The sequence below is a fragment of the Pundamilia nyererei genome, unplaced genomic scaffold (genome assembly GCF_000239375.1).
Source record: "Pundamilia nyererei isolate P.nyererei 1_Seehausen unplaced genomic scaffold, PunNye1.0 scaffold00023, whole genome shotgun sequence".
NCBI lineage: Eukaryota > Metazoa > Chordata > Actinopteri > Cichliformes > Cichlidae > Pundamilia > Pundamilia nyererei.
The window spans coordinates 5,103,954-5,117,905 of record NW_005187424.1 but is presented as its reverse complement, the minus strand read 5'-3'; positions in this window follow the sequence as shown (position 1 = coordinate 5,117,905).

The following is a 13,952-nucleotide window of genomic DNA, read 5'->3' as shown; positions in this document are numbered from 1 at the left end:
CCGCCCCTCCCTGAGCCTGGTTCTGCCGGAGGTTTCTTCCTGTTAAAAGGGAGTTTTTCCTTCCCACTGTTGCCAAAGTGCTTGCTCATAGGGGTTCATATGATTGTTGGGTTTTTCTCTGTTTCTATGAAGCGCCTTGAGGCGACTTATGTTGTGATTTGGCGCTATATAAATAAAATTGAATTGAATTGAATTGAATTCATTTACCTCCATATTCTCTTTCCTTTTCCACCCTCTCCTGACTTGTCTACCTGTACTCCCCTTTTATCTTGCAGCTCCAATCTGTTACTGTGTCACAGGAAGTTAACAGGTCAAGCGTAAAGACTAATCTAAATTTCGTTCTCTCTACTCCAGAGAGAGTTTATGATAAAGATGGGCGAGAGGGGTTGTATTTTTATCTAAAACTCTCTTTTCTTCTTTCAGTCTGTGGCAGGTATATCGCCCTTTCCTTTCTTCCTGATTAATCTTTTGCCATGGTGTTTAGTTATGTAAGACTGCTATCAGAGTAGTAAAGGGCACAGATTCATGGCTCCAGCAAGGCCCTACAGTTGTTCTTGCTGGTATTAGGCAGAGCTTTGAAAGAGAGAGGGACACATGTAAATCTGGAATACTCTTATGTTTGTACTGTTGTTGTACAAACTACTGTAGAGGTGTAGTTAAGTTTACAGTCTTTCTTTCTTACACAATAATACTAAATGAAGAAAGAAAAAAACTCTTTCAGTCAATGATGAGCACCATAAGACAGCAGTACGTTGGGACCTTGTACCTTCATTATAGAACACTAACTACCTTTTAATTTTTGGGAGTTGCTTTAAATCTGTCATCAACTTCTGCAACAAACAGATGTGTTGCTTGGTGATCCTTAAAGACATTTGTGGCCCTCACAAATTAATATACCTTGAGTAATTTTGTATCTTCATTTAATGGTCTGTCTTTCATAATTAGCTCAGAAACTGTTCAAGTCTATTTATGTGTAAAGGACATGCTACATCCTACACCACCACAGACTCACAGCCTGAAGAGAATACTTAATCATATGTACTTAACAGATCACATGCAGAGAGAGATTAAACTGTAAGTGCTACTGCAGGTCACAAAACATTCATGCCCTTTCTCAAAAGAGTGATATTATAAAGTGTTAGTATGCATAAATTCACAACGTTGACCTCCATGTGACATGCTGTCTGCTCCTAAGAAAGTGAAGTGTATATTAGTGTGTGTGGAATCTTACCATGGGGAGCATTGTTGTCTTCACCTTCCACACCTTCTCTCAATTTCAGCACATCATAGTTCTCAAGCTTCTTGTGTTCCTTCTCCATGACGTTGCTATCACTTGGTATTGAATCAGTCACTACAGCCTTCTTCCTCTACTTGTCCACTTCTTGGTTAGCCATATTTTGTTTGTCTTAGCTTAGTCATTCTCAACCAACGTCGGGGGTCTGTCCCATTTTGATCTTGGGACTACAGGGCCATACTATTGCAGATGTTCCTGTATAGGCCTGGTAAATTCCAAGTATGCCCTGCCTGCTACCATTTTAGACTCTTCTGTTATGAGCTGGATTGTCTCAGGCGCATCTCTGCAGAGCCTGCACCTTGAGTCGAGCCTGATGTGGTAGACCCCAACCTCTATTAATGTTATACTTAAAGCTTGTCTTGTCCTACCATCATTAGTGCGTCTGTGCTGTCTTTTAGTCCAGCTTTGTCCAGCTGCTGGTAGGATTTCTCAGTATGAGCCACTATGTCTATCTGCCAGTGGTGCAAGCCAGACTTTGTTTCCAACAGTGGTTCCTCTGCTTCATTCTCTTCTATTTCATTCTATGGTTTCTACCACCTGAGATATTTACTAAGCACATAATCAGCTGTGTACTCATTAATGTTTTTTCTGATGCACTCATGAATGTTTATGTTCCATCCTGGATAGTGGTTCTAGCACTCACTAGTTTTTGGTCACCCTTCATCCACTCAGTGTGCAGTCTCAGAGTGCTGGATTTGGGTGAAACTGTTGATACATTGTAAGGAGGTTGTTTGTCTTGATGTTAGTGGCTTATATCTCCTCTTTCAACCTCCTTTGATGTTCTTCCAGTTCAGCTGACTCCTCAGGATTTGCCTTACTCTCAGGCAGGTAGCTGCAGCTTTCCTAGTGGTTAGTTCATGGTTCCCATTTGCCTGTGATTCCAGACTACTTGTAGTTTTCCTTGTCGTTATTATCATGGAATCTTTATCTTGCAATATAAAGCACTGAATTTAATGTCTGTAATATTGCCTTCTGACTACCTTCCCTCTCCTTGTTGCCACCTGAGTACACTTCTCCAGCCCAAACATCGTTGCTGTAGATCGTAGTGATGTGGACCACTGAATCAATATTTCGTTTCCTGCGTGCTGCACAACAACATTGAATATTTAGTATTTACTGCTGTTTACACTTAGCTAGATTAATGCGATGGTGTTGTGTTTAGTATGTTGCTTTGTTTTGTTTTTTTGTTTTTTTGTCTTTTTTTGCTTGTTTTCTATTCTTCTCTCAACAGGTGATCCAGGAGATTTTTATTTTTTTCTCCCCCCCTTTCTCACTGTCCCTCTCCCCTTCTGTTTTTCTTTTCCTTCCTCTTTCTTTCTCCCTTTCCTATCTCTCACTCATGTCTGTCCCGTCTGTAACATCTGAAAATAAAATATAATAAATAATAAAAACAAAGATCGACCAAATGGACCAATACGGCAATGCCACGATGATCCATTTGGCAAAGTAAATCCATTGGGTATCCTTGTTGGTCTTCAGACAACAATTCTGATGGCTAAAGAACCAAATGGGACAGGCAAAAAAAAAAAAAAAAAAAAAAAAGAATCAATATTTCATTTACTCTTGGCATACAGCTTGATGTCATCCATGTAGAGGACATGACTGATGTTTACGTCATTTCATTGTCATTTTTTCCTGCATACTCAAGTTCAATTAAATTAAATTCAGTTTCATTTATATAGCTTGTAATATCAAAATCAGTCAATGTGCTTTGTATTGCAAGTTAATGACCAAGAAAAAAACCTTGAAGAATCAGACAACCTCCTATGAGAAAGCATTTTGTGAAACCTAACAACTCTGGCAGAACCAGTCTCAGGGAGGGGCAGCCATCTGCCATGACTGGTTGGAGCTAAAGGGAATTCTAGATTGGTCGTAGGTATAATGTGGATTGTGAATATTTGTCACCACTACAGACTGGAAAGAGTCCTGAAGAGAGTCCTGAATACTCTGAGCAAGAAGTAAGCAAAGCCCTCTCACTAAGTAAGAGGGCTTTGCAAGATACAATATTTTGTGTAACTACAAATTGAGGACTATCAACATAGGCATAGAAATTGTGAGGAACAAACATCTTTTCAAGAGTAAGACCAGATTACCTTGTACTGTATGGCTGCCAGTGAAGACACACAGGCTTTGTGAATGGGTCTGTTAGTATTCTCAGTGTGCCCCTAACAGGAGCTTGATGATGTACAAGGTATTTTGATGCATTGAAATTTTAATGATGCCGTGAACATTCAGTAGCCTAGTTAAAACGTCTGAGAAAGAGGAGTTGCTTCACAGTTAAAAATGTCAGTGGTTATTGTTGATTCATTATAAATGACTGGGTTAACATGATGAGTATTATGCAATATATATATATAGTCACTCCCTTGCATTTGTGCTCCCCATCACTGTCTTCTGGCTAGTTACAAATTGTCGGATATGAAAACCTTTTATTTGTACTGATACGGTAATGAACTCACTCTGAATGCAGCTTACTCCATTAGCTTACTCCCCTCGTCCACAACCTGTGTGCCCTTCTCTGTGATTATGTGTCATGATGGATGTGACCAGGTAACTATATTTAATCATACTGATAGTCATGATGGAGAATTTACTACCTTGAACTGGCAGCATGGCAGTGACATATGTTCACACACACACACACACACACACACACACACACACACACATTTGTACATTGCCAACACATAAGTCCCTTTAGAAGGATAGCTGGCTGGTAGTGCTACACAAAGCTAACCATCTGTGCTGTATGAAGAAATAATTGACAGTTGGGACAATTCAAGTTAATTTTATTATTATACCTTCAAGCAGGTAATAAAATGAAGACCTTAGCCTGCATTGGTAATTCTTTAAATATAATCTATGCATTTTTTCTTCAGAATAAATAAATATTAATGACAACAACAGCTGTCCCACTCCTTTCCCATTGATGAGGAATGAACGTTAACGGCACACAAAGTGTGCCAAAGTCATATTGTTACATTAGCAAACCAAAGTTTATTTTTACTCAGCTAAAACTAAGGCAATTCAGAATAGCAGTGCTAATTAAAATTAAAAATAATATTAATGCTCAGATCTCTCTTCAACATAACAGCTTGTAATAGCATCTGCATTGTTGCAGATGCAGCAGCAATGCATCTGTCAATCTCCTACTTCATTCTCCTCTGGTTTTCAAAAAAATAAAAATAAAAAATCTGTGGAGCAGCTCCTTTACACCTCAGAGTGGGCACCCCGCCCATCTCAAATGCTTAATACTTGGCTCCTCAAAATAAAAAATAAAAAAGAAAGATGGGAACCCAAAACCTTCTGCCAGTTGGCTATACCAGAAATTCTGTCGATATAAATATGGATAAAAGTTGATGATAAAGGGTATCTTGCAAGTCTGAGCTCATAGCAGCAGTTTGAACTATGCTCGCTCTATAGTTGTATAGTATATGTATTGTCTGTGACGATGGGCCCAATAGCCCCATACTCCTGAAGCACCTCTTGCATAGAAGCCACCCGAAGGGATGCAGATATGTGCCCTCTTCACGTCCCCAAAACACATGGAAAATGGCTGGGAAAACTACCATAGACACTGTCTAATGTCTTTTCAGAAAGTTTTCGGAGATATCCGATTTAAAATTACAAATTAGATGCCGATGTGAAATTTTTTTTTGTGTGTGTTTGTGTTTATATTTGCTTCTATCTCTATTAGTTTTTTTTAATTTTCTGCTCACAATGACAAACATGTAGGACTGGGGGGACACAAATAAAGAAAAAAAGAGTAGGTGAAAGATTGAATAAAGCACTGGAGGGGAAAAGGAGTTAAGAGGCAAAGTATGAAGAAAGAAATAACAAACAGGTGAGCGAGGGAGAGATTGTAACGAATGAAGGGGGAGGTACAGGTGGGCAGAACCAGCAGATGGAAAGTTCAGACCCTGCTTGTTTTCTCTGAAATGTCACAACTGTAAAAATGGTTTTATAAAGCATCAATCACGGTGGAGCTGTACCTCCAGGAATAGTCATGGGGCTTCGGAAATGAGACCTCCACATTGAACTGCAGAGGCAATCACCACTGTGTGGTTCAGGTCACCACACTGCTCACAGACAGGAGGAAATGGAGAGGAGAGGACCTGAGTAATAAATGAGCAGGGAAGAGGAGGGAGGGAAGAGAGAAATGTGAAAAGGTTTGGTATTAAAGCTGCTAGTAGCATTTTCTGGTGATAATATATTTGTTTGACTTTCCATATAATAGCAGATCATACAGACCAATGCCATGATTAATCTATTCAGACAACCAGAAATAACAAAAAAGTCACCTTTCCTTTTTCTTATTCTTCATGTCTATGCATGGAAACATGATTACATCACTGCACACTACTCAATTACAATGCATATCTTCCATAAAACACTTTATACAAAGTTTATGCAAGCCTCTGGTTAAACAAGCTGGCATTATACATTTCTGCCCACTGTGTGTTTGTGCAAGCTCAAACTTTCTGAATCATCTGTCTGTACACATGTGATATTATGGTTAATAACTGTCTATTTTTTATGTTTGATTTAATTGTTTCCTTACTTTCTTTTTTTCTAAGTTACACCTTGCACAATCCCGTTATAATTAAACTCGTCAATTTCACATATCAATTGGAAAAATATACACTATTGCGGTTAGATTTCACAACTAGCAAACTATACTATTTATCCTGTAGTCCCTTGAGTTTGCATTATTATTTTAATGCATAGTGTTCCTTTATGATTGAATGAAGCTTTATAGCAGTTGTTACACTGATTTTAGGCACCGTATGAAATTTTATATGACATGCAAAGTGCTTCAGGTTCTCTGGTATTTATGGATACAACATATTACTCTGACTTTGCAGAAGTATGAAGAGTGCGTCTTTTATTGGTAGTGTGTGTGTGCACGTATTTGTGCATGTGTCTATGTGAGTGCTACCTACATATGCAATCTGAATTTGTGTGTTCTCAACTTGATTAACAAGGAGACGCTTGCCGGTAATTTATGTTGGGTAAACAAGACAATAATACTGTGTTGCTGATTTATATTCACTTGCAGTAAGGTTCACTGATAAAATGTGACTGTTATTTATTGCTGTTTTATCAGTGCATCTTTAAAAGAAAGATTTAAGGTTTTGAAAACCTTGCTCCAAAAGCAAAGGAACTATTTCTGAGAAGAACAGAGTGTTGAAGATGTTTCTTGAATTGAGTTTTCTGTGGCATTTGCTGTATTTCATATGCCCACTTTATTGTGTCAGATTAGTTTAGAGCCACCGTGAAGTAAGACTTTATTCTACATTGTAAAAAATTATTATCTAAACCATATCACTGTTATGTATTAGTTTTAGTTTTATCTTTTAAAACTCACTGTTACTGATTATGAAGATACAATCAGGATGTGAAAGTGTTGCTCATAGTCCTCAATACAAATGACACAAACCATAAGGGTAAATAAAAAACATACTGTGCGGGACCCTCAAGCTCCCAGCCCACTGGTAGAGGACCTATAAAGCTTTCATATAGATCTCTGGCAGTGCTTCAGAGTTTGAGCAATGAGGATATACAGCAGAAAGAGAATCAAAACACAACACAAAGCCATATAGTCACAGTAATTTGCAATGAAAGGACCATGCATAACATTGTCAGGACAGTAGCAACATAATTGGATGACAGAAAGTTGTTTAAAGTCATGTGAAATACCTTTGCCTTTCTATTCAGTAATACTATTAGAACATCAGAATCAAGGAAGACAGCAAGGAAATGAGCAAGGACTTCACAAATGGGTTTTTTTATTTTCTCTTCATTTCAACCTACTTTTATTTTCTGATTCTGCACCCTCTCCTTCCCTCTGCATGCCCGTGCCTTTTAGAGTGCACCTTACTTTTCAAAAAGTACTAAGGGCATTTGCTGCTCTTCAGTAATCAATAAATAAATACCCCTTCACTCCAACACTCTTTTTTTAACATGGTAATTCCCAATGCAGTGGGGCAGTACTTTTGTAACAGAACAGTGTGACCTCTTGTTCGATTCAGGAAAGCCCACACACATTTATAATTAAAACAGATCTCTTTTTACTTCTGTGGAGTCTGATCATCTCTAACTTTGTAGGAGGGAACAGGGATACTGGACAGCAGCCAACTTTCTTCTTTTGATTACCTGATAATCAAAGAAGAGAGAATGTTAATTTTACATTTACATTTTTCAGCCATACTCTGATTGTGATTGAAGTTAATTGAAAAGGAAAATGTTTTGTGACCGGTGTGATCACAGGTGGGAATGAAGTCTATAGGTTCTAAAGGTATTGTCCAATGAGTCTGACATTTGTAGTTCTAATCTAGGTAGAAAAAAAATGCAACAATGCAACAAAGAAAATGTAACATTTCATTGTTTGCTTTCCAATAAGCCATTTAAACCTGTCACTTGTAATTCATTTCAGCTACATGCTTCCTTTTCACACAAAGAATAATAATGTGCTATTGATGCGATGAATTTTCATATTAGATTCATACTCATAAGGTTTTCAACTTTGTTTCTATTGGATATACTTTATAGTTTCCAGGGCATTCATGTGCCCCAAAGTAGGGCTGCACGATTTTGCATAAAATGAGAATCACGATTTTTTTGCTTAGAATTGAGATCACGATTCTCTCACGATTTTCTTTTCCAATATAAATATTTATTGCGAAGCGGCACGGTGGCACGGTGGTTAGCACTGTTGCCTCACAGCAAGAAGGTCCTGAGTTCAATTCCACCATCAGGCCGGGGTCTTTCTGTGTGGACTTTGCATGTTCTCCCTGTGTCTGCGTGGGTTCCCTCCGGGTACTCCGGCTTCCTCCCACCGTCCAAAGACATGCACTTAGTGGGGATAGGTTAATTGGATAATCCAAATTGCCACTAGGTGTGAAATGTGCGAGTGAATGTGAGTGTGAATGGTTGTCTGTCCCTGTGTGTTGGCCCTGCGACAGACTGGCGACCTGTCCAGGGTGTACCCCGCCTCTCGCCCTATGACAGCTGGGATAGGCTCCAGCGCCCCCCGCGACCCTGAAAAGGATAAGCGGAAGCGAATGGATGGATGGAATATTTATTGCACTTATTAACTGCACATCAACTTCGTAACAGTTGAGACTGAACATAAAAACAATAAATAAACATAAAAACAACAAATGTCTCACATTTTGTTGTTGCCGCAAAATGTTGTACTGCTTGAAATTCCGTCTCCACCGTTGCTCGACACTGAGTGTATAGAGCAGGTAGTGCAACAATAGAAAAATAGTTGCGGGACGGCACTGTGTAGCGTTTGTCTAGGGTGTTGATCATTTTCCTGAATCCCTCGTTTTGCACAGTGTTGATGGGAGCCATATCTTTGGTCAGGTGATAAGTAATAGCCTCCGTAATTTCTTTGTGCCTGCGGGAGTTCGACGGGTACAGGGAAGCAGCCAGGTGGCTTCTGTATCACGTGGTATAAGGCTCCGCCCTTGTCATTTGTTGAGCAGGAAGAGTGAGCGCTTGTTTTCATGCAGATTATGTCCCGGATCAAAATGCTGTACAATCGTCATCTTTTTTTTTAAACCGTTGCCATTTGGAAATGAGATCGCACATAAGTATGAATTGAGATCGCGATTTTCTAACGATTAATTGCGCAGCCCTACCCCAAAGGGTGAATTAAAGTAATTAAATCAATCTCTTTACATTGCCCCAATTTAAACTTGACACAATTTGGATTTTAAGAAAAGTAATTGCACAACACAATTTGCTAAATATCACTTAAATATTCAACAAGTTTTAGGAAAGAAGGAAACAGCAATTAGTTTGTTTCAAAATATATCTAATCAAGTCATATTACCTTTTTATCCATTGATGTACAAAATGTGCTAAAAGTGAGCAAAGACTTTAATCCACACATTTTGTCCACAGTATTTTCAGTCCCTATCCCTACAAATAGAATTATGTGAGATTTTTTTATTCCTTTAGCTGCACTTTGCCTTGATTACAGCTTTGTGTGACATTTTTGTATAATGCTGTCCCATGAAATGATTTTCAGATTTTAAAAAATGTAGACCTTGTCAAAAGTAAACTGGTAGAATTTCTTTCAAAGTTGCAATTGTGCTTGAGATTACTTGAGCTTGGACTGGTAGGACCGATACACTGGTACATCTGTTTTAATTAAACATGACAGTAAGACGCGTTCAGCTATTCAAGGATGAATTATTCCTTTGCTAGAGACACCATTAGTGATTCCTTTAAGGCCGCGTGGCTACCACAATATTCTGCAGCAGCCCTGGAGCGATGGGCAATGAGCCAAAAATACACCTGCATGCTCTGTAATGGTTGTTTGGGCAAGAAGCAGAGTGATGGAGTGCTGTATTAGATGACCTGGCCTCCACAATCAACCTACCAAAAGCCACTGAGATGTTCAGAAATTACTTTGGACTACAGAGTGAAAGAAAAGCAGCTAACAAGGATTTAGTATATGTGAGTATTCCTTAATGACAGACTGAATGAATAAAAAATCTCAAAAAGCTGACGGAGAATGAAACTGATTTTAGTTGTTTTCGTTCTTTTTCTTTTGCTTATGTGTTACTGTAAATGTGCCGCTGTTATTTAAATAGGGAAAAGTTCACTTACAGGTCTCAACGTGAGAAAACAATGAAAAGTCCTTAAATGTGTTACTGTATCCAAACTGTCAGTGTGTGAGTCCCTTCAGTCTTTCTCTCTGTGTCACACACACACACACACACTGACAGAAGCACATTTATCCATTTTGTCCATCTCTGGGATGTTAAAGATTCTCTGCCAAACTCTCTCTTCAAGGCTTTATCTGTGCTATTTTCAGAGAACGCAGTAAGTGAAGTATTGTGAGAAGTGATACAAAAGCTTCCTTAAGAGAGGAGAGCGAGAAAGAGAGAGCGCGGGGGAGGGGGGGGGGGGGGAAGAGTTCGTAAAATATGCCTATTCATCTCTCCTTCTTCCTAGTTCTGTTTCACTCCATGACTCTTTCCAGACTAGTAGAGAGGGCACTTCAGAGGCTTAGTAAAGAAGACTGTTCAAAGTATTAAATAATGCAGGTAGTCGACAATTCCTCCATTTCTTCTTCCTTTTTTCCCCCTGGCCATTTTGAACACCAGATCCAAACCAGTGCATAAGCTGTGAATAACAAATGTGACAGATCATCATAAACACATTTCTGTTTTTCTCCCGCCTGGTACATTATTTAAAATAACACAGTACAGATCAAATTGGATAGGCAGCGTTTGAATGCTTTCATGCATCCATTTCTAAACATTTGATGCCAGTTTACAAGCAAATTGCTCTTGTGTTTACCGAGGAATCGTACATTTCTGCTTCATTTGGACCGATCAATCTTGTGTTCTTTTCAGTGTGTTTCTTGCATCGTGTGTGTGCTTAACTTAGTTTCTATGATCCATGAGGGGTTAAACGTGCAAAGAAAAAAAAAACAAATAGTTTGGCAAATGATTAGATTCACCCTTATTGGGGATTTATTTTAATTAGGACTAAACTGCTCACGTTTGCCAGTGTGTCTGTCTCTTGGTAGCAGTCATGCATTTGTGTTGCCATCAGTTATGGACCAGGTCATGTCAAGTCCTGACATTAAAGCAGGCATGGTTTTATTATTTATTGAGATGTAACATTCACAATAGAAGCTTAATGTCTGTATAATTAAGAGACAAAAAATTTCTAATTTCATATAATTCACAGACCATATACGTAGGGGTCTGCAGGAAGTAGTTAACACGTCCCAGTGTTAAACAGAATTCAGAATATTTTCTATTATGAATAGCAGAGAGGCTTATTTAGTATGCACCTGTCTGTGCATCGGCCCATGGGATATTTGCAGCTGATGATCTTGCTATTGATTTAACATTTCAGTGCACTAAAAACATATTTATAAATAAATAAAATTACTTGAGGGAGCAATTCTATCTGCTGCAATTGTCATTCCTGCTTTTGATGGATAAATAGTATGGTAGGAATTCGTGTTAGTCAGCAGTATCATCCACGAGGTTCAGGCCTTTGACAGTGACATCTCTCTAACTCTGATAATAGAGCTCATTTTTAGACCTTTCTGCACCCCCACACCGACATACAGCAATTTGGGAGACGCAAATGTCAACACTTGTTTTCCTGTAGTGTCACAGATGCCTTTGCTTATGGCTGTATCTGCCTCGGCTGGTGTGTGTACACATATGATGCCTGGCATCTGCTTGACTGCTCCGTTTGATTGCTCATTCCTGTGGCACTTTGGAAAATGTTAATGGAGGGCAGCTAATGTCAGATACAGTTCACTGCCATCTGTACGTGACCCACAGTCACCCCAACAGAGCTATCCACAAAAAAAAGTACAGAAAGACTTACCGAATGGCTTTAAGAAAGTCAAAGAAAGTAAAGAATGAAAACCTCCCTTGTATTGCTTTAATCTGCTTAATTGCGTTTATGTGTACTTGTGTTTATACTTGTGTTTATTTGTCTGTGTATGCGCAGGCTTCACACATTTGTGATTTTGTGATTGAAGCGTGTTCTGTTGTGTAAAGCATTTATATCACTGTGTAAAGAAGGTGTGAAGCAGACAGACAGTCAGGACCATAATGTCCAGTGGCCCGTCCACCACTTTAGATACTGTTGCACTGTTGGGGTTTTCACAGACACACCCACACACACTGCTGTAACTCTGACCTGAGATTGCTGTGTGCTGCTACTCTCATCCTTAGAGGCACTGGACCATACAAGCACACATACTCACACACAGACAAGCTCACACTCACGTACACAATGATTTATGGCCTCCAATATAGTCAATAAGAGCCAGGGCCAAGATGAAGGACTTGGGCAGCAGCTAGCTGGACATACACATAAAAAAGAATCACACACAAACACACATACAAACAAACACACAAAGCAAGCCCACACAGACACAGGTATATACACATACACTGTTGTCCATTAGCTAAATGTACGGTAGGGAGCTGCTTTCCTCTTTGACTCTTTTTATCTCATTCTTGCTTCATGCCATTGTTACTCCCACTGCTCCGTGTGAAAAACTCACAGTCCACATATCCATATACTATACTATACTTTTATCATAACACAAATATAAACAGATATAATATTTTTATATGGACAAATTTGGCATCAGAAATTAGCATTACCCACTTTAGCACTCATCCATTCAATATTCCATCATTTTCAATATGTTTGAGTGATTCTGTGCAAGTCTCCTACTGCTTGTTTCAAATCTCCTCACACCATTTCAGTTTGATTTAAATCAATCGGTAATTGTCATTGAAAGCATGTTAGCGTGTTAACTCAAAGCTCCACTGGGGTAAAACAGTTTCACGTAGCCATGAAGATGCTTGTAGAAAATGAATACTGTCATCAGTAAGTCTGTCTGTTCCACTGCTTTTACAATTAAAAACTTCTATCCGAATTATTTACACAAGAAAAAAAAAACTGACCTTGAAAAGGCTTTCAGTTTGTCTGTGAACAAAGTCATAGTATATAGTATCTGTTCTTTCTCAGGTCTTCTCCTGCTTTGATTTCTTTTTTCTGCTGTCTTTATCATCCCCTATTTTTTTGCTTACTTTGGTTTTCCTAATAAACACAGGAGTATCTGGAAATAAAAGGAGCTTTTTTCTACAACAGCAAAAACTGTGGATCTCATAAAATCTATCTCATCTATCTTATTTTATCTATCTATCTATCTCTCTTTCTCTCCATCCATTGTTTTAATTTTACAGGTAGAATACAACAATGCAAAGCCAGAATAAATGTCCATGAATTTATTACTACTGTATTTAATAAAGCTAAACTGCTTCATATGCTTAGGAGAAAGAATGCATTTACCAGAACTCAAAGTCACTTCTTGATTATTTTGCATAATGCTTTTAGTTTGGATTTAATCTAAAAATGTACTCTCTGAAATACAAAAGGGTCCAGCTGGTAAGAGGAAGTGTCACTCATAAATGTCATGTGTATCCACTGAATTACAATATTGCCACGAAGTTACAATTTTTGTTTCATATTGAATGGATGAAAGCTTTAAAATAATTCAAGATATGTTGGTCCCCCCTTTATGTCTAATTCTAATTCCAGCACGCCCCACTGGCCTCCAGAGGAACTAACATTCTTGACTGCAGTTTAAGTCCAGATTTGTAGAAACGACACTCTCTTGGAAGCACATAAATTGGTTCAGAATAGATATTAAACATTTCATGAAAAGTGAAAACTCTGTACTAAATTAGAGCAAAAGACTCATTCTATTGTTATCCTCCCTTCTCTCTCTCATTCAGAGAGGGGTAGGAAGTAAGAGCAACCGACTGGTGTATCTCATAGAGTGTATCGGCCGCTGACTCTGCGTTTTCCAGTGCCTGGGTTATCTCTGTGGCATAATGAATGGAGTCCGATGGAGTTAAGTTGAGATGAATGGAGACAAGTTCTAGATTCTGCACTCAGGCCTTATCACTGGAGTATGAAGGTAACTATTAAATAATGGCTACAACATACAGTGCATAGAAAGGGACTGGTCGATTTAAGCTGGCTCATCATTCAAAGAAGACAATTTATAGTAACAAGTAGACTCTATGTTTGGTTTCTGCAGCTGTTAAAACTAGTTCTCCTTATATCCTTGTGTGTGTATATATAT